This window comes from Scyliorhinus canicula, chromosome 21 (genome assembly GCF_902713615.1).
Source record: "Scyliorhinus canicula chromosome 21, sScyCan1.1, whole genome shotgun sequence".
Classification (NCBI taxonomy): Eukaryota; Metazoa; Chordata; class Chondrichthyes; order Carcharhiniformes; family Scyliorhinidae; genus Scyliorhinus; species Scyliorhinus canicula.
Window position 1 is genome coordinate 18,320,520 of NC_052166.1, and position 19,150 is coordinate 18,339,669.

General features: G+C 49.0%; 1 protein-coding gene across 5 annotated transcripts in view; it reads right to left on the bottom strand.

Annotated features, from left to right (window-relative positions):
* LOC119955438 (tetratricopeptide repeat protein 28-like) overlaps window positions 1-19,150 on the bottom strand; it is a 390,291-nt gene that overhangs the window by 365,414 nt on the left and 5,727 nt on the right. For 3 of the 5 annotated variants that reach the window (XM_038781602.1, XM_038781600.1, XM_038781597.1), the window contains exon 2: window positions 1,336-1,406. The gene's annotated coding sequence lies outside the window, so the exon portion shown is untranslated. Of the gene's footprint in view, window positions 1-1,335; window positions 1,407-9,717; window positions 9,753-10,618; window positions 10,700-19,150 lie in introns of those variants that run through there. The other 2 variants (XM_038781598.1, XM_038781599.1) reach the window with 2 other exon arrangements.

Here is a 19,150-nt window from a genome sequence, read left to right on the forward strand (position 1 = left end):
TCTGTCCAGCCACTGTTGGGATCTGGTCTGGGATTGTAATATTAGTCACAACAAGAGTGCTGCGCATGGTTTTGGTCACTACATCACAGTCTAAAACGATCATATCCTTCCTGAGTATAGAGATTATTTATGAGGATAGAATAGAATCCGTGCAGCGTAGAAGGAGGCCATTTTACCCATTCGGTCTGACTGACGTTCCGAAAGAACACCCTACCTAGGCGAAGTCCTGCCCTATCTCCGTAACCCACCTGACCTTTGGTTACTAAGGCTAATTTTAGAAAGGCCAATCCACCTAACCTCCACATCTTTGGACTGTGGGAGGAAAGCGGAGCCCCCAGAGGAAACCCACGCTGACAAGGGGAGAAAGTGCAAACTCCACACAGACGGTCACCCAAGCCGGATCTGAACCCGGGTCCCTGGCACTGCGAGGCAGTAGTGCTAACCACTGCGCCACCTTGCCTTTCTAATGTTGCCAGCAACTGAGAATTTTAGCAATGAGGAAAGATTGGATAGACTGGGGTTGTTTCCCTTGAAACAAAGGAGGATGGGAGAGGATGGGCAGCACGGTAGCATGGTGGTTAGCATAAATGCTTCACAGCTCCAGGGTCCCAGGTTCGATTCCCGGCTGGGTCACTGTGCGGAGTCTGCATGTCCTCCCCGTGTGTGCGTGGGTTTCCTCCGGGTGCTCCGGTTTCCTCCCACAGTCCAAAGATGTGCGGGTTAGGTGGATTGGCCATGCTAAATTGCCCGTAGTGTCCTACAAAGTAAGGTTGGGGGGGGGGGTTGTTGGGTTACGGGTATAGGTTGGATGCGTGGGTTTGAGTAGGGTGATCATGGCTCGGCACAACATCGAGGGCCGAAGGGCCTGTTCTGTGCTGTACTGTTCTATATCTGTATTTGTGAGGAGCCTAGATAGGAACGACCTACTTCCATTAGCAAATATCCATAACCAGAGAACCGAGTGGTCAGTAGAAGAATTATTCTGCTGGTGTCAGGATCGAACAGACAAATGGAACGGAGCAGAGGTGGCCAGAAAATTTAATCCCAAGATGGAGACAACACCTCAAGTAAGGGAGCGCAGTGCGGCAGAGAGAAGGCGAATGTCAATTAAAAGGAGTCAATAGGACATGGGACAACAGTGTAGGAAGGGGCACATTGACAGGAATGACACTGCTGCACAGGGAGTGTTAGAATGGAAGCAGGACAAAGTAGTGATGGAAAAGTTAATGAGGCATCCAAAAGGGAAAGATCCCACTGGAAATTAAAGAGGGGGAGGAATGTGACAAAAACGACAACGTATTTAAGCAGTGAACCCTGCTCGGTTCATTAACTTACGTGTACAGGCACTCCTTAGGTTGTATTGTAGTCTCTCTTCTGTGTAACTTCCTCTGGTTAAAATTCAAGTCCTGGTTAAAAAAGAAAGAAAATCAATCACCCACACTTCTCTCGTGCTATGAACTGGAATCTTGTCCAACATCCCACACAGGAGCCAAAATCGCTCAGCAGATCTTCCGTGGTATTCCCCTCGTACCCGGTTGGATATGTCGGCCCTTGGACCTGCCTGAATGCTCGAAGCAGCAGACTATGGACAGAGATGAGCCAGACCCACAAACAGTGGGTCAACCCAACTCTCTGTTCACAACTACACCCCAAAGGTTGGGAGGCAAATCGTTCTGAGACCAATATTCAAAAGGGGAGGGGGACGCACAAGAATAGACTGTGGAATTAAACTCCGACCACCTACCTGCTGGGTATGGCAGAGAGTCTGAGAATAATGAAGGTCAGGTTGGATTAATCTCAGAAGCATGAGGGATGCGATTGTACTTGAAAGGGTGCAGAGGAGGTTAACCAGGATGTTCCCTGGGCTGGAGTGTGTAAGTTACAAAGAGAGATTGTATAGACTGAGGTTGTTTTCCTTGTGGGAGAGGAGACTGAGTGGGGGGACGGACATGATTGAGATGTATAAAATTATGAGGGGCACAGATAGAGTAGACAGGAAGAAACTTTTCCCCTTGGTGGAGAGATCAATGACCAGGGGGATTTCAAGTAAGGGGCAGGAGGTTTAGAGGGGATGTGAGGAGAAATATTTTTATCTAGAGGGTGGTGGGAGTACGGAACTCGCTGCCTGAAAGGGTGGTGGATACAGAGACCCTCATAACATTGTAGAAGTATTTAGATGTGCACTTGCCACGCCAAGGCATACAAGGCCATGGGCCAAGTGTTGGAAAATGGAATTAGAATCGTTAGGTTGTTTTTGACTGGTGCAGACGCAATGGGCCGAATGGCCTTTTCTGTGCTGTAGACCTCTATGACCACTAATGGCATTTGTGTTTTGAGGCAATTGAGGGATTAAAGTTGGGAAGGCCAATGCAATATGAAGACAGTATCCATGACAACCATGTGCCGAGAGAAGAAGCCTGAACCATAGAATCATAGAATTTACAGTGCAGAAGGAAGCCATTCGGCCTATCGAGTCTGTACCGGCCCTTGGAAAGAGCACCCCAGTTAAGCCCCACACCTGCACCCTATCCCCGTAACCCAGTAACCCCACCTAACCTTTTTGGACACTAAGGGCAATTTAGCATGGCCAATCCACTTAACCTGCACATCTTTGGACTGTGAGAGGAAACCGGAGCACCCGGAGGAAACCCACGCAGACACGGGGAGAACGTGCAGCCTCCACACAGGCAGCGACCCAAACTGGGAATTGAACCTGGGACCCTGGAGCTGTTAAGCAACTGTGATAGCCACTGTGCTACCATACTGCTAGTACGTGCGAGAATTCGTGGAGTTCCTGAGAAGTGTTATACGACTATTACAGGACATATACAAGGATGGCCAGACAAGAGCAAGAAGCAGTGTTGGGGAGAGTTCGAATTTTGAATTGCAGCAAGTTGGATTCCGACACTAATTCTCTTCCTGTTTATCATGGATGATCTAATGGAGCAAGTGAGACAGCAAGTGAGATAGTCAATGCAGTTTACAGATAATCTTGAACTATGTGGTGGAAATGATGATAACATGACTGAGTGTATGGAAATGTGGAGAAAAGCACTGGAAGATAGGAGTATGTGGATCAGTGCAAAGACCCAATATGTGGACTGTCGGTTTGAGACTCAATGAGAGGATAAGAGTAAAGATTATGGGTAAAGGCCTGAAGAGAGTGAGTAGTTTCAAGTAACTGGGGTCAGTGGTAGAAGAAAACAGAAGGCGAGAAATGGAAATTAAGAAATGGGTTAACTGGTTGGAGCAATTGGAAGAAGTGCAGGGGAGTGTTATATGAGAGAAAAGTATCGCTGAAATCAAAACTGAAAGGAAGAACTGAAAAGCCAGTTGTACGTCCGTTATATAATGTGGAAACTTGGGCAACCTAAAGAAGAGTGGGGCGGTGACTGGATCCTATGGTGGATGTTTGGAGGATTGAGAAAAGATACAATCAGTGCATCGGGTGGTCAGTGGAGATTGTTGACAGAATTGAACAAAGTAACCCAAATGAGATGGGGGAGAGGGAGAGGGAGAGGGAGAGAGAGAGAGAGAGATGATGTGAGGCACGTTATGGAGGTGGAACTACCTGAAAAGAGAGGAAGGCCAAAGATTAGATGGAAAGATGTGGCGGTGAGAGAGACTTAAAGGCAGCAGGATTGGGAGAGGAATGGGTCAAAGGAGCAGGATTGGGAGAGGATTGGGGTCAAAGAGCAGCAGGTTTGGAGAGGAATAGATCAACGACAAGAGGAGATGGAGAGAGGAGACCGACCAGCCAGGAACGAATGGTGTGAAGAGATAAACTAGGAGGTCAACCAGACAGAGTGAATGGAGTGAGGAGATCAACCAGACAGAGCGAATGGAGAGCGATCAACCAGGCAGGAGCGAATGGAGTGAGGAGATCAACCACACAGAGCGAATGGAGAGAGATCAACCTGACAGAGTGAATGGAGAGAGATCAACCAGACAGAGCGAATGGAGAGCGATCAACCAGACAGGAGCGAATGGAGTGAGGAGTTCAACCAGACAGGAGCGAATGGAGAGAGATCAACCTGACAGAGCGAATGGAGAGAGATCAACCAGACAGAGAGAGTGGAGTGAGGAGATCAACCAGACAGAGAGAATGGAGTGAGGAGATCAACCAGACAGGAGCAAATGGAGAGAGGAGATCAACCACAAAGGAGCGAATGAAGAGAGGCGATCAACCAGACAGAGAGAATGGAGTGAGGAGATCAACCAGACAGGAGCGAATGGAGTGAGATCAACCAGACAGGAGCGAATGGAGTGAGATCAACCAGACAGGAGCGAATGGAGAGCGATCAATCAGACAGAGAGAATGGAGAGAGGAGATCAACCAGACAGAGCGAATGGAGAGAGGAGATCAACTAGCCAGAGAGAATGGAGAGAGGAGATCAACCAGGCAGAGAGAATGGAGTGAGGGGATCAACCAGACAGAGTGAATGGAGAGAGATCAACCAGACAGAGAGAGTGGAGTGAGGAGATCAACCAGACAGAGAGAATGGAGTGAGATCAACCAGACAGGAGCGAATGGAGAGAGGAGATCAACCACAAAGGAGCGAATGAAGAGAGGCGATCAACCAGACAGAGAGAATGGAGTGAGGAGATCAACCAGACAGGAGCGAATGGAGTGAGATCAACCAGACAGGAGCGAATGGAGAGCGATCAACCTTACAGGAGCGAATGGAGAGCGATCAATCAGACAGAGAGAATGGAGAGAGGAGATCAACCAGACAGAGCGAATGGAGAGCGATCAACCAGGCAGGAGCGAATGGAGTGAGGAGATCAACCACACAGAGCGAATGGAGAGAGATCAACCTGACAGAGCGAATGGAGAGAGATCAACCAGACAGAGCGAATGGAGAGCGATCAACCAGACAGGAGCGAATGGAGTGAGGAGTTCAACCACACAGAGCGAATGGAGAGAGATCAACCTGACAGAGCGAATGGAGAGAGATCAACCAGACAGAGCGAATGGAGAGCGATCAACCAGACAGGAGCGAATGGAGTGAGGAGTTCAACCAGACAGGAGCGAATGGAGAGAGATCAACCTGACAGAGCGAATGGAGAGAGGAGATCAACCAGACAGGGAGAATGGAGTGAGGAGATCAACCAGACAGGAGCGAATGGAGAGAGGAGATCAACCACAAAGGAGCGAATGAAGAGAGGCGATCAACCAGACAGAGAGAATGGAGTGAGGAGATCAACCAGACAGGAGCGAATGGAGTGAGATCAACCAGACAGGAGCGAATGGAGTGAGATCAACCAGACAGAGTGAATGGAGAGCGATCAATCAGACAGAGAGAATGGAGAGAGGAGATCAACCAGACAGAGCGAATGGAGAGAGGAGATCAACTAGCCAGAGAGAATGGAGAGAGGAGATCAACCAGGCAGAGAGAATGGAGTGAGGGGATCAACCAGACAGAGTGAATGGAGAGAGATCAACCAGACAGAGAGAGTGGAGTGAGGAGATCAACCAGACAGAGAGAATGGAGTGAGATCAACCAGACAGGAGCGAATGGAGAGAGGAGATCAACCACAAAGGAGCGAATGAAGAGAGGCGATCAACCAGACAGAGAGAATGGAGTGAGGAGATCAACCAGACAGGAGCGAATGGAGTGAGATCAACCAGACAGGAGCGAATGGAGTGAGATCAACCAGACAGGAGCGAATGGAGTGAGATCAACCAGACAGGAGCGAATGGAGAGCGATCAACCTTACAGGAGCGAATGGAGAGCGATCAATCAGACAGAGAGAATGGAGAGAGGAGATCAACTAGCCAGAGAGAATGGAGAGAGGAGATCAACCAGGCAGAGAGAATGGAGTGAGGGGATCAACCAGACAGGAGCGAATGGAGTGAGATCAACCAGACAGGAGCGAATGGAGTGAGATCAACCAGACAGGAGCGAATGGAGAGCGATCAACCAGACAGAGCGAATGGAGAGAGGAGATCAACTAGCCAGAGAGAATGGAGAGAGGAGATCAACCAGGCAGAGAGAATGGAGTGAGGAGATCAACCAGACAGGGGCGAATGGAGAGAGATCCACCAGACAGAGCGAATAGAGTGAGGAGATCAACCAGACAGAGCGAATAGAGAGAGATCAACCTGACAGAGCGAATGGAGAGAGGAGATCAACTGGACAGAGCGAATGGAGAGAGGAGATTAACCAGACAGGAGCGAATAGAATGAGGAGATCAACCAGGCAGAGACAATGGAGTGAGGAGATCAACCAGACGGAGCGAATGGAGAGAGATCAACCTGACAGGAACGAATGGAGAGAGATCAACCAGGCAGAGAGAATGGAGAGAGGAGATCAACGGGACAGAGCGAATGGAGAGAGGAGATCAACCAGGCAGAGCGAATGGAGAGAGGAGATCAACCAGGCAGAGAGAATGGAGAGAGGAGATCAACCAGGCAAAGAGAATTGAGTGAGGAGATCAACCAGGCAGAGCGAATGGAGAGAGATCCGCCATACAGAGCGAATAGAGTGAGGACCTCAACCAGACAGAGCGAATGGAGAGAGATCCACCAGACAGAGCGAATAGAGTGAGGACATCAACCAGACAGAGAGAATGGAGAGAGGAGATCAACCAGACAGAGCGAATGGAGAGAGATCAACCAGACAGAGAGAGTGGAGAGAGGAGATCAACCTGACAGAGCGAATGGAGAGAGGAGATCAACCAGACAGCGAATGGAGTGAGGGGATCAACCAGACAGAGTGAATGGAGAGAGATCAACCAGACAGAGAGAGTGGAGAGAGGAGATCAACCAGACAGAGAAAATGGAGAGGAGATCAACCTGACAGGAACGAATGGAGAGAGATCAACGTGACAGAGCGAATGGAGAGAGGAGATCAACCAGACAGCGAATGGAGTGAGGAGATCAACCAGACAGAGCGAATGGAGAGAGATCAACTGGACAGAGCGAATGGAGAGAGATCAACCGGACAGAGCGAATGGAGTGAGGAGATCAACCAGACAGTCGCAAATGGAGTGAGGAGATCAACCAGGCAGAGCAAATGGAGAGAGGAGATCAACCAGGCAAAGAGAATGGAGTGAGATCAACCAGACAGAGCGAATGGAGAGAGGAGATCAACCAGGCAAAGAGAATGGAGTGAGATCAACCAGACAGAGCAAATGGAGTGAGGAGATCAACCGGACAGTCGCGAATGGAGTGAGGAGATCAACCAGGCAGAGCGAATGGAGTGAGATCAACCAGACAGAAGCGAATGGAGTGAGGAGATCAACCAGGCAGAGCAAATGGAGAGAGGAGATCAACCAGGCAGAGCAAATGGAGAGAGGAGATCAACCATGCAAAGAGAATGGAGTGAGATCAAACAGACAGAGCGAATGGCGAGAGGAGATCAACCAGGCAAAGAGAATGGAGTGAGATCAACCAAACAGCGAATGGAGTGAGGAGATCAACCAGACAGTCGCGAATGGAGTGAGGAGATCAACCAGGCAGAGCGAATCGAGAGAGGAGAACACCCTGACAGAGAGAAGGGAGCGAGATCAACCAGACAGAGCGAATGGAGTGAGGAGATCAACCGGACAGTCGCGAATGGAGAGAGGAGATCAACCAGGCAGAGCGAATGGAGTGAGATCAACCAGACAGGAGTGAATGGAGTGAGGAGATCAACCGGACAGTCGCGAATGGAGTGATGAGATCAACCAGGCAGAGCGAATGGAGAGAGGAGATTACCCTGACAGGGAGAAGGGAGCGAGATCAACCAGACAGAGCTAATGGAGGAGACAACCTGACAGAACGAATGGAATGTGGAGGTCAACCAGACAGAGTGAATGGAGTGATATCAACCAGACAGAGCGAATGGAGATAGGAGATCAGCCAGGCAGAGGGAATGGAGTGAGATCAACCAGGCAAAGAGAATGGAGTGAGATCAACCAGGCAAAGAGAATGGAGTGAGATCAACCAGACAGAGCGAATGGAGTGAGATCAACCAGACAGAGCGAATGGAGTAAGATCAACCTGACAGAGCGAATGGAGAGAGATCAACCAGACGGAGCGAATGGAGAGAGATCAACCAGACGAAGCGAATGGACAGAGATCAACCAGACAGAGTGTTATACCGTCAATTCACTGTGAGACCGTGTGAATGAGTGAACATTAGGCTTTATTATCCATGAACCCGCCTGCCAGAGTCGGCTGTACAAATGAGTGCCACCCACAGGTGGCCAGACTACATATGGCCTCGGTGAGGGCGGAGCCAGAGGTGGAGCCCACCGGTGTTCCAGTACAGTACCTGGAAGTATCCCGTATCATCACGTCCAGGTCATGGGTCACATAATTATACAGACAGTACAGACAGCTCATGCCTTAGGTGAAATACATTCACCACATTCACCCCCTGTTAAAAAAAATCAAGTCCAGCGGGGGTGACGTGGGGGTCATTGGATATTCAGTCTGTCTGGAGGCCGGATAGTTCTTTTAGACCTCCTCAGCTCTTGCGATGCGGCGGGCACGGTTGTTGCAGATGGTTACTCCGGGGGCGTTGTGTCTGGAGCTTGAGCCTCAGTCCGGCGTGTCAGAGACGGTTGGGGGGTTGTGGTAGACAGGGGGGTAGGGGGTGGTAGGTGGTGGCAGTGCCGGCGTGGGACAATACAGGACACCCAGGGGGGCATAAGGGGCACTGGGGGTGGCTGTAGGCAGCGGGGAGGGGGGCGCGTTGGTAGGAGAACCAGCTGGCACCAGGTATCATAGGGAGACCGTATTTTGCCGTCCGTCCTGGTGCACGATGTAAGCGTGCTGGGGGTTGGCGTGCAGCAGCTGGACCCTCTCGACCAGGGGGTCGGTCTTATGGCTCCTCATGTGCCTCCGGAGAAGGACATGTCCCGGAGTTGTCAGCCACGATGGAAGCGAGACCCTGGAGATGAACTTTTTGGGGAAGATAAACAAATGATCGGGAGGGGTCTCGTTCGTGGCTGTGCAGAGGAGCAATCTGATGGAGTGGAGGGCGTGGGGGAGGACCTCCTGCCAGCGGGGGATCAGGAGACTTCTAGACCGGAGAGCCAGAAGGATGGCCTTCCATACCGTCACGTTCTCCCTCTCCACCTGCCCTTTTCCCTGCGGGTTATAGCTCGTAGTCTTGCTCTAAGCGATGCCTTTGTTGAGCAGTTACTGACGTAGCTCATCGCTCATGAACGATGTGCCCCGGTCGCTATGGATTTGTGCAGGGAAACCGAACAGTGTGAAGATGCTGTGGCTGAGGTCATGTCGGGGCAGGGGACAGCGAAGGGGAAGCAGGAGTACTTGTCAATGATGGTTAGAAAGTATATATTACGGTTGGTGGAGGCGCTCAAAGGGCCGGGAGGCCTTTACCAGGCGGGCCTTGGCTGGCCGGTAGAAGTGCAGTTTGCACTCCGCACAGACCTGGCAGTCCCTGGTCATGGCCATGACCTCCTCGGTGGAGAAGGGCAGATTGCGGGCCTTAATAAAGTGGGTAAGCCGGGTGACCCCCGGGTGAACAACGTCTTTGTGGATAGCCCAAAGTCAGTCATCCTGCGCGCCGACGCATGTGCCGCGGGACAGGGCATCTGGGGGCTCATTGAGCTTTCCAGGACGATACTTGATATCGTAATTGTAGGTGGAGTGTTCGATCCTCCACCTCAGGTTTTTGTCATTTTTTATTTTGCCCCATTGTGCGTTGTCAAACATGAATGCGACCGACCGCTGGTCGGTGACGAGGGTGAACCTCCTACCGGCTAGGTAGTGCCTCCAGTGCTGTACGGCTTCCACTATGGCTTGTGCTTTTTCTCGTCTGAGGAGTGTCGGATTTCGGAAGCGTGGAGGGTCCTAGAGAAGAATGCTACTGGCTTGCCAGCCTGGTTAAGTGTGGCGGCCAGTGCGACGTCTGACGCATCGCTGTCTACCTGAAAAGGGACGGACTCGTCCACCGCGTGCATAGCGGCCTTGGGGACTAGTTACCATCCCTATCAGCCTCTGTAATAGCGGGCGGTATCATCGAGGAGGTTGCTTCAATCACAAAGTGATTTTTTTCAAACAACAATGAGGTGAAACCATGGACAGGCACAGCAATTACAATACAGGTCTTTACTCCTTGACTCCCAGGCTCATACCCGGGTCCCTTGCTCCCCGGACCCATGTGCTTTCTCACCATTGGCTGAATTTTGAGCATTCCCAAGCAATAGACGACAGGTGGGTCACGTGAGCTGCGAACGATTGCCCCTTAAAAGGGCCACACTACCACAGCCTCCTTTCAGTCAGCAATAAAGTAACACGAGGAGTCATCAATGGGGAAGGAAATTATATCTACTGATTTGTCGGGCTCTGCAACCTTGATGACTAAGAAGAGCCACAGTTAAAAATTTGATCAAAAACACAGTGTGGTGCATTCTCCATCCTGGGACGCCCAAAGCAAGTTTCCCAATGGAACGGAGAATTGGGATCGGTGCCCAACGCTGATACGTTTCGAATGCTCCGACCCTCCCCCGCTGGTGGTGGGGTTGGGGTTTGCACCCATGCGCCAATGGGATCATGTAAGTGAATGCAAATGGGTCTTAATGACCCATTTTCATCCACTTAGCAGTCCCGCCCCTCTGGGCCGGGAATCAGGTGGGTGGGGATTACTACAATTCTCACCAAACATGAGCCTGGTGGGTCAAGGGAGTAACCCCTTAAGGGAGTTGTCCTAAAGTCCATCTGCGGGCCCCCTTCTCCTCCCACAATGCAGGACCTGTCCAACCTTCCTCTGTTGGACCCACTTAATAGGACACGCCCCCAGGGACCTGTCATAATATACACCAGTATATCATGTTGCAGACACACACACTGATTGACACACAGCAAGACCAATCAACACACACAACACCGTAGCCAATCACCAGTTGGAGCACACTCACTATAAAGACAGAGGGCATCAGTTTTCCCGCTCATTCGGGATGCAGCCTCTCAGAAGGACAGAGCTCACAGCTTGCAGCACAGATCTTCACCATGTGCTGAGTGCATAGACTGGTTAGGATAGGCTTAGGTATTTAGTTTAATCTAACATAGCGTCGACCCACAGTGAAAGTATGTTCTAGCTTAATAAAATAGTGTTGTACTATTTCAAGTGTTGGTACCCTGTACGTGTTACTGCTGAGGTAAACACAGTCTCCACGGATCCAGAGTACCCAACACATCAGGATCCACTTAATACGGAGACCCTCCAAGAACCCCCTAACTAAAGGAACCCCCACAGAGACCAACTAACTAGAGGGAGCCCCGCAGGGACCCTCTACTAGTGGAACCCCCCCCCCCCCCCCCCCCCCCCCCCACAGACCCCCTCAGAAAAAAAACCTTTCTGGAAGCTGGAGAGCAATCTAGACAGGGGCAGTGACAAAGTTCAATTGTTTAATTAATAATCTTTATTGTCACAAGTAGGCTTCCATTAACACTGCAATGTTGTTACTGTGAAAAGGCCCTAGTCACCACATTCCTTCGCCTGTTTAGGTACACAGAGGGAGAATTCAGACTATTCAAATTACCTAGCGGCATGTCTTTCGGGACCTGTGGGAGGAAACTGGAGCACCCGGAGGAAGCCCACTCAGTCACAGGGAGAATGTGCAGATTCCGCACAGATAGTGAATCGAACTAGGATCCTGGTGCTGTGAAGCAACAGTGCTATTCACTGTGTTACCGTGCTGCCTGTAACACTGACCTGGAGGCATCATGTGCCCATTCCTGGAAAGAGAGCAGCTGTGACCTGTGTATAAACTCCTCAGATCCTGTAGTTATAACCTATTCATTCATTTCAGAAGTGGGCTGTGACATAGAACATAGAACATACAGCGCAGAAGGACGCCATTCGGCCCATCGAGTCTGCACCAACCCACATTAAGCCCTCACATCGACCCTAGCTCCATAACCCAATAACCCCTCCTGACCCTTTTGGACACTAAGGGCAATTTAGCATGCCCAATCCACCTAACCTGCACATCTTCGGACAGTGGGAGGAAACATGAGCACCCGGAGGAAATCCACACAGACACAGGGAGAACGTGCAGACTCCACACAGACAGTGACCCAGCCGGGAATCGAACCTGGGACCCTTGCGCTGTGAAGCCACAGTGATTGACAGCTTCCAAAAAAACAGGTGCAGCGTTCCCCTCTCTTCATGGGCTAGTGACTGTAAGTTCTGAAACCCAATGTTTACAAACATCAACCACATCAAAGACACACAAGTGCATTGCAATCACATGCTTTGGAAAAGGATGGCCAAGTAGAACACACCATTTTGGTTGAGCTTTTCAAAAAAAACCAACCAGAGTGAGTATGATGATTTATTGATTAATGCGCCTGTCTGTGTTCGGCTCATGTGACTATCTATAAAGCTGAAGTCAGGGGTGTGACAGAATACTCCCGATCGCGCAAATCTGCGCGCAATAGCCGCAGCAGCCGACTGTTAATAACGGCGGCTGCAAGCGGCCTTCAAAATGGCCACGAGCATGTTAAAAAAAATGCAGCCACACTGAGCATGCGCGCCAGATCATCGGGCACACATGCGCAGTGCGGCCGCTTTTTTTTTTAAACAGTCGCAGCTTTTTGTTTTACAAGTTCATTTTATTCATTTATGTTATTCGTTTTTGTTTTTTTTTTACAAGTTCGGGGGGGGTGGTTTATCTGATAACATTTTACAGGAAAAAAATGCAGAACTTTGGACAGATGGAGACTCCATACTTTCTGACACTGGAACGCTTCACCTTCATCCAACAGGTTCCATTGGAGGAGCGTGTACGAGGGCCAAAGGGACCCAAAACCATTTCCTCCATTTTTGTCAGCAGCAAACAAGGTAAGAGAAAATGGTGGGTCGCGAAGGTCGGCCGGCGTGGGCCGCGAAGGTCGGCCGGCGTGGGCCGCGAAGGTCGGCCGGCATGGGCCGCGAAGGTCGGCCGGCGTGGGCCGCGAAGGTCGGCCGGCGTGGGCCGCGAAGGTCGGCCGGCGTGGGCCGCGAAGGTCGGCCGGCGTGGGCCGCGAAGGTCCCCAGAAAAAAGTTTGAAAAACACTGGCTCAGACAGTACCCTGCTACTGAAGTCAATAACTAACTACCCTCATTACTGCCAGCAGACAGTGACTGCAGGTCTTCCTAACTGAGTGTTGTATTCTGGGAACTCACCAAGCTTACATTGACAGTAATTCCTTCCCCTGGAACCTCTACCACTGAGAAGCACAAGAGCAGCCAATGGACCTGAATGAGTTCCCCTTTGTATGGCACAACATCCTGACCTAAACATAGGTCAACTTTATTTAATTTCATTGGCTCAATATCCTGGAATTCCTTACCGATTACCATTGTGGATGCACCATCAAATGCACACTGGATAGTCAGAAGCTTTTTCCCATGGTGGAAGAGTCAAATACCAGGGGACATAGGTTTAAGGTGTGCGAGGGAAGTTTTTTACACAGAGGGTAGTGGGTGCCTGGAACTTGCTGCCGGAGGAGGTGGTGGAAGCAGATACGATAGTGACGTTTAAGGGCCGCCTTGACAAATACATGAATAGGATGGTAAAAGAGGGATATGGACCCCGGAAGTGTAGAAGGTTTTAGGTTAGACAGGAGGCATGGTTAGCGCAAGCTTGGAGGGCCGTAGGGCCTGTTCCTGTGCTGTGCTTTTCTTTGTTCTGATGTTCAAGCAAACAGGCTACCACCATTGCCACCAATACCACCATCATCGCTGCCACCACCAACACCACCATTGCCACCAACATCAACACGACCACAACCACCATCATCACCTTTTCAGGGGAACTAAGGTTCAGAAATTAAATACAGTTCACATTCCAAATATAAATCCAAGAAGCACTTGCTGGAGCCCACATGAAATATGTGCATACATTAGCTTTTTGTCTCACTCACAGTACGATTTATAGTGTGCTGCAAGATTTGGCAACCTACCTTCAAGGAGCTAACCTGTGTAACTCTAACTGCAAGATGGGCTGCAGCTCCAAGTAGGACCACACTCCTTGGTGTCTTTCCTGCAATTAATGGCACTTTTAAGAAGGATCCATGGGATTAAATTGACCTGTCAGCTCCCTGATGATTACACACAAGATTTATTTAGGAAAAATAAAGGGATTCAAGGTCATTTCTTGTCCATCCCAATTGAAAGGTCATTGGGGAGGAAATTGTAAAAAACGAATTGAACAGGAGTTTGAAAGGAGAGGACATGAAGAATGAAGGTTCGACGGGTGAAGACAAGAAGGATTTTGAATTGCATAGAAGTGATGTGCCCAGAACTAAAGTGAATCATGACGGCTATTTGAGAGAATATGTTGATAGGGTGAGATAAGGCATATTGGAGCATAAACACCAGTTGGGCCAAATAAACTCAGTCTACAATGTAAATTCTGTGTAACTCTCAGTAATAATCATTTAAATCTTCGAACCCAGACAATAGAGTGACAATTTAACAATACCCTCCTTACAGACAAGGTTAGTTAACTCGGATGAAAAGACAACAACCAATAACCAAAAGCCATGTGTAGAAATTCACTACAAGGTGCTTCGGAGCAACAGTCAAATGACCCAGAGAATGGCAGAACCACCCGATGCTGCAGCAAACAACATACTGAAAGAACAATTCCGGTTTAATGCACACATTGCAGCCAAATAATGGATGATTACCACTCATTTATTGAATACAAATTGTTATTATTGCTGAAAAAATACAATTTCTATCATGCACTTATCAGGACAGTTCCAAGAATGCAAATATCGGAAGAAACAACAAATTTATACTGTGTAAGAGGACAATGTTGATTGGTTGGTAACTAGTTCCTGATTGGGAGGGAAATTGCCTTGGAGAGAGAGCATCAGTTGATAGTAACTGACAGTTAACTGCTAAGCATTGTTTGAAATTTAAATGAGACAAATTGACTCTGATTGGTCAAGGCATTGCCCAAGGAAGGAACTAGCGAACGGCTGTCACTGATTTTGTTTGACTGAAACAGGTGCAATGTGTGTACATGTTCTTTCTGTCTGCAAATAACAGGGCCCTGTGTATTAATATATGGAGCTTCCAGTACATACAACTGTGCCACATTGCGAGCCTGACAATCTTAAATTGGTCATCAGGACACTGAGGTATATTTAGCAAATGTTGTCCAATTGCCAAATAACATGTAATGTCGGACATGGTATTATGCATTTTGCCAGTAAACTGTCCTGATGAATGCAAGACAAAAGGCTTTGACAAAGAAAGTATCTTTTTTCAGCAACACTCAAGTTCTACCAGACGAACTGTAAAGTTAATTTTGCTAAACCAATTTTTAATATTGAAAACATTAGAGCATAACTTTGTCACACTGATGTTGAGCTAAACCAGGCTAGCGGTGAGATACAATTAATTCTGAGGAGGACTGCAACAAAATGTAAGACACTGACAAACTTCAAGAATGAATATGTAAATTGCAGGGGCAAGTGAACAGAATGTTTGGCAGAAACCACATAAGGTGGCTTCAGCCTTCCCAATATTCAGTCAGGAAGCAAGCTGCTAATTCTTTATTTAATCAGCCAACAATGCCAAGATAGTTCAGATGATCACCGACATTACTTTCAATGTTAAAAACTCAGTCAGAATAATCTGACATTGCTACAAATTAATAACACCACTTTTCATTATTGTCTTTCCTAAAGTCATTATTGAGACTTTCAGACCGAATTCCCTGAGCTTGCGCGGGGCCGGAGAATCAGCGGCAATCGCGCCCATGAGGTTGGTGCGGCGCCGGTCGAGGGCTGTTGAAAGCGATCCCTACAGCAATTCCTTGTGCTCGACAGGCCGAGTACCTGCCTAGTTCCGGCGACATGGTTTACATATGATCCCACCTGGCCGGACCTCGGCATCCTGGTGGGGGGTTGGGGGGATCCGACTCTGGGGGGGGGGGGGGGGGTGCCTCCACGGTGGCCAGGCCCGCGATTGGGGGCTACCGATCGGCGGGCTGACTCACTCCGGGGGGGGGGGGGGGGCGGGGCTATGTTCCTCCGCGCCGGGCTCCTGTAGGTCTTTGTCATCTTCCGCGGGGGCCAGCAACTGCGTCAGTGCGGAGATGGCCGTCGGGCGGACCCGCGCCGGCCGTGCAGGGCCGGCTTTCGGCGTCAGAGCAGCACACAGCACAGCATTCCAGCCCCCGAAGAACAGGAGAATTACTGGGCCAGGAGGCCCGTTGATGCTGGCGTCGCTCGGCCAGGATATCGGAGAATCCTGGGCACTTTCTCCAGCCTCTCAATCAATTACCAACCCAAGTTTCAAATTATTTATAATTCATTTTTGCTACTAGGTCTGTCCTAGTCTGTCCAACCTTTCCTCATGCAATAACCCACCCATTTCAGGTATGGGCGGCACGGTAGCAGAGTGGTTAGCACGGTTTGATTACCGGCTTGGGTGACTGTGTGGAGTCTGCACATTCTCCCCGTGTCTGCGTGGGTCTCCTCCGCATGCTCCGGTTTCCTCCCACAAGTCCCGAAAGACATGCTGTTAGGTGAATTCTCCCTCAGTGTGCCCAAACGGAGGGCAGCACGGTGGCTCAGTGGTTAGCATTGCTGCCTTACGGCGCCGAAGTCCCAGGTTCGATCCCGGCTCTGGGTCACTGTCCGTATGGAGTTTGCACATTCTCCTCGTGTTTGCGTGGGCTTCGTCCCCAAAACCCAAAGATGTGCAGGGTAGGTGGATTGGCCATGCTAAATTGCCCCTTAATTGGAAAAAATTAAGTGGACAAGTGGACTCGAACAGGCGCCAAAGTGTGGCGACCAGGGAATTTTCACAGTAACTTCATTGCAGTTTTAATGTCAGCATACTTGTGACAATAATAAAGATTATTATTTCAATTATTATAGTCTGGTAAACCTCTGAACTGCTTCTAACACATTTACATGTTTCCTTAAATAAGAAGACCAGTAATGTACAGTACTCCAGATGTGGTCTCACTAGTGCCCTGTACAATTGAAGCCTTTGTATTCAATTCCCCTCACAAGAAATTATTACATTCTATTAGCTTTCCTAATTACTTGTTGTACCTGTGATTCATGCACTCGGACGCCTAGATCCCTCTGCACCTTGGAGCTCTGCAATCACTCACCATTTAGATAATAAGCTTATTTTCTGCCAAAATGGACAATTTCACATTTCCCCACATTATACTCCATTTGCCAGATCTTTGTCAACTCACTTAACCTATTTATGTATTTTTTTAGCCTCACGTCCTAGTCACAACTTACTTTCCGATCTATTTTTGTGTCAGCAGCAAATTAAGCGACCATCCGTTCAATCCCTTCATCCAAGTCATTTATATAAAATGTAAACAGTTGAAGGCCCAGCACTGATCCCTGTGGCACGCCACTCCATACATTTTTGCAACTTGAAAAAGACCATTTATGCCTGCTCTCAGCATCTTATTAGAGGGCCTCAAAGCGACACGCTGACGGCGTCACAAGGATGTGCGGAGCATGCCTCGATTACGCCGATTTAGAGGGGATGGAGCATCCAAGAAACGGCACCGACCGCGATTCGGTCGCAAACAGAGATTCTCCGCCCGATTGGTGGATAAGATTTTGGCGTCGGACAATGGAGAACCCGCCCCATAGTCTCAGACCCCCTCCTTTCTCCCTCACACTGAATGAAAAATTGAAGGCTTGAAGGCACCCCACCAGCTTCAAGTATCGAGTAGCGTAGACAAAAACTGGCGTGCCTTCATGCAGCAGTTTAAACTCTATCTTCGGCCCTTGGCCTGCCGGCACAGCTTGACAAAAGGTGAATTGCGTTGCTACTCCACAAGCAATTGAAATATATAATACTTTTGCTTTTGACAATGAGGAGGACAGCAATAGATATTACAAAGCCATTGGGTATCTTGATCGACATTGCTCCCCCAAAAAGAATGAGACATTTGAGAGATACATGTTCCATAAACGTACCCAGAAACCTGCCGAATCTTTCGGCAGTTTTGTCATTGACTTGAGGCTGAAGGCGCAGTCCTGTAACTTCAGTAGCCTGAAATCTTCTATGATCCGCGACCAATTTGTGGTTTGGTATATCAAATGATAAGCTATGTGAGAGGTTGATGCGGGAAGAAGATTTGATATTGGAACAAGCAATAGAGATTTGCCATGCGAGTGAGTTAGCTGCACAGCAAATCAGCACACTCAGCTCAAAGCATTTTGGCGCGAACATGGAGGAAGACGCCAGCGCTATTAGGGCTGTGACACACGTCATAAAGAAATGTGGTCTCAGTGAGGGTGGCCATTTTATGCGGCCGACAGGAGACGCCATCTTGTGCCAGAAATGTGGCAATCGCCATGACCCACGACAATGTCCAGCCTTTGAAAAGGTTTGTTTCAAATGTGGCCATGTTGATCGGGGTCGTTTTGCGAAACTGTTTTTCGCGTCCAACTGTGCACCAAATCAGATCAGTTGATGTGGTGGATGAGATGTGTCCGGATGAACAGCTCTTCATTGATCTCATCGCAACCAAGGACCAGAAGAGTCCGACCCATAAAGGTGAAGATACGATCTCATAAAATAACAACATTACTAAGGACAAACCTGAATCCATCAAAACCAGGTGGAAAACGTTTGCGCTCTTGGTACAATGCAACCTCGGCATCCGAATGAGAGCCAACCTCCTCAGTCGGTCCGCGTTGCACAAGCTGGAAGTGCAGCCGAAAGTCGTTGATCAGCCAGGACTGCTGGTACACTACGGTACAAAAAAGCTGGAGACGTTCAATGAATGTGAACTTGAGCTGTGCGTAGAAGGCATACATGCATTTATAGCGGACATGAGAATCAAGTCCATCATAGGAGCGGATGCATGTGAATCCCTGAACTTAGCCGAGCTCAACAGATCCCAGTGAGATATAACAGTGCAGTTATTTGATGAGGATTCAGCAGAAATCCAGACAGAAGACAATGAATCAGATGAAGAAAAGGAAGAGCCAAAAATCAGTCCAGCTGTCTGGTTAACAGTCTTCAATAAGGTGTATGTACTTTGTGGCATGATACAGGAGCATGGCAAGCCCGTATTAAAGCATCTACAGGATGTGAATGTTAAATGTTCAGAGCATGAAAAGCCAAGGAGCTTCACTCTGGAGTTTAAGTTCGAGCCTGATGAGTACTTTACAAATGAGGTGATTACGAAAGTATAT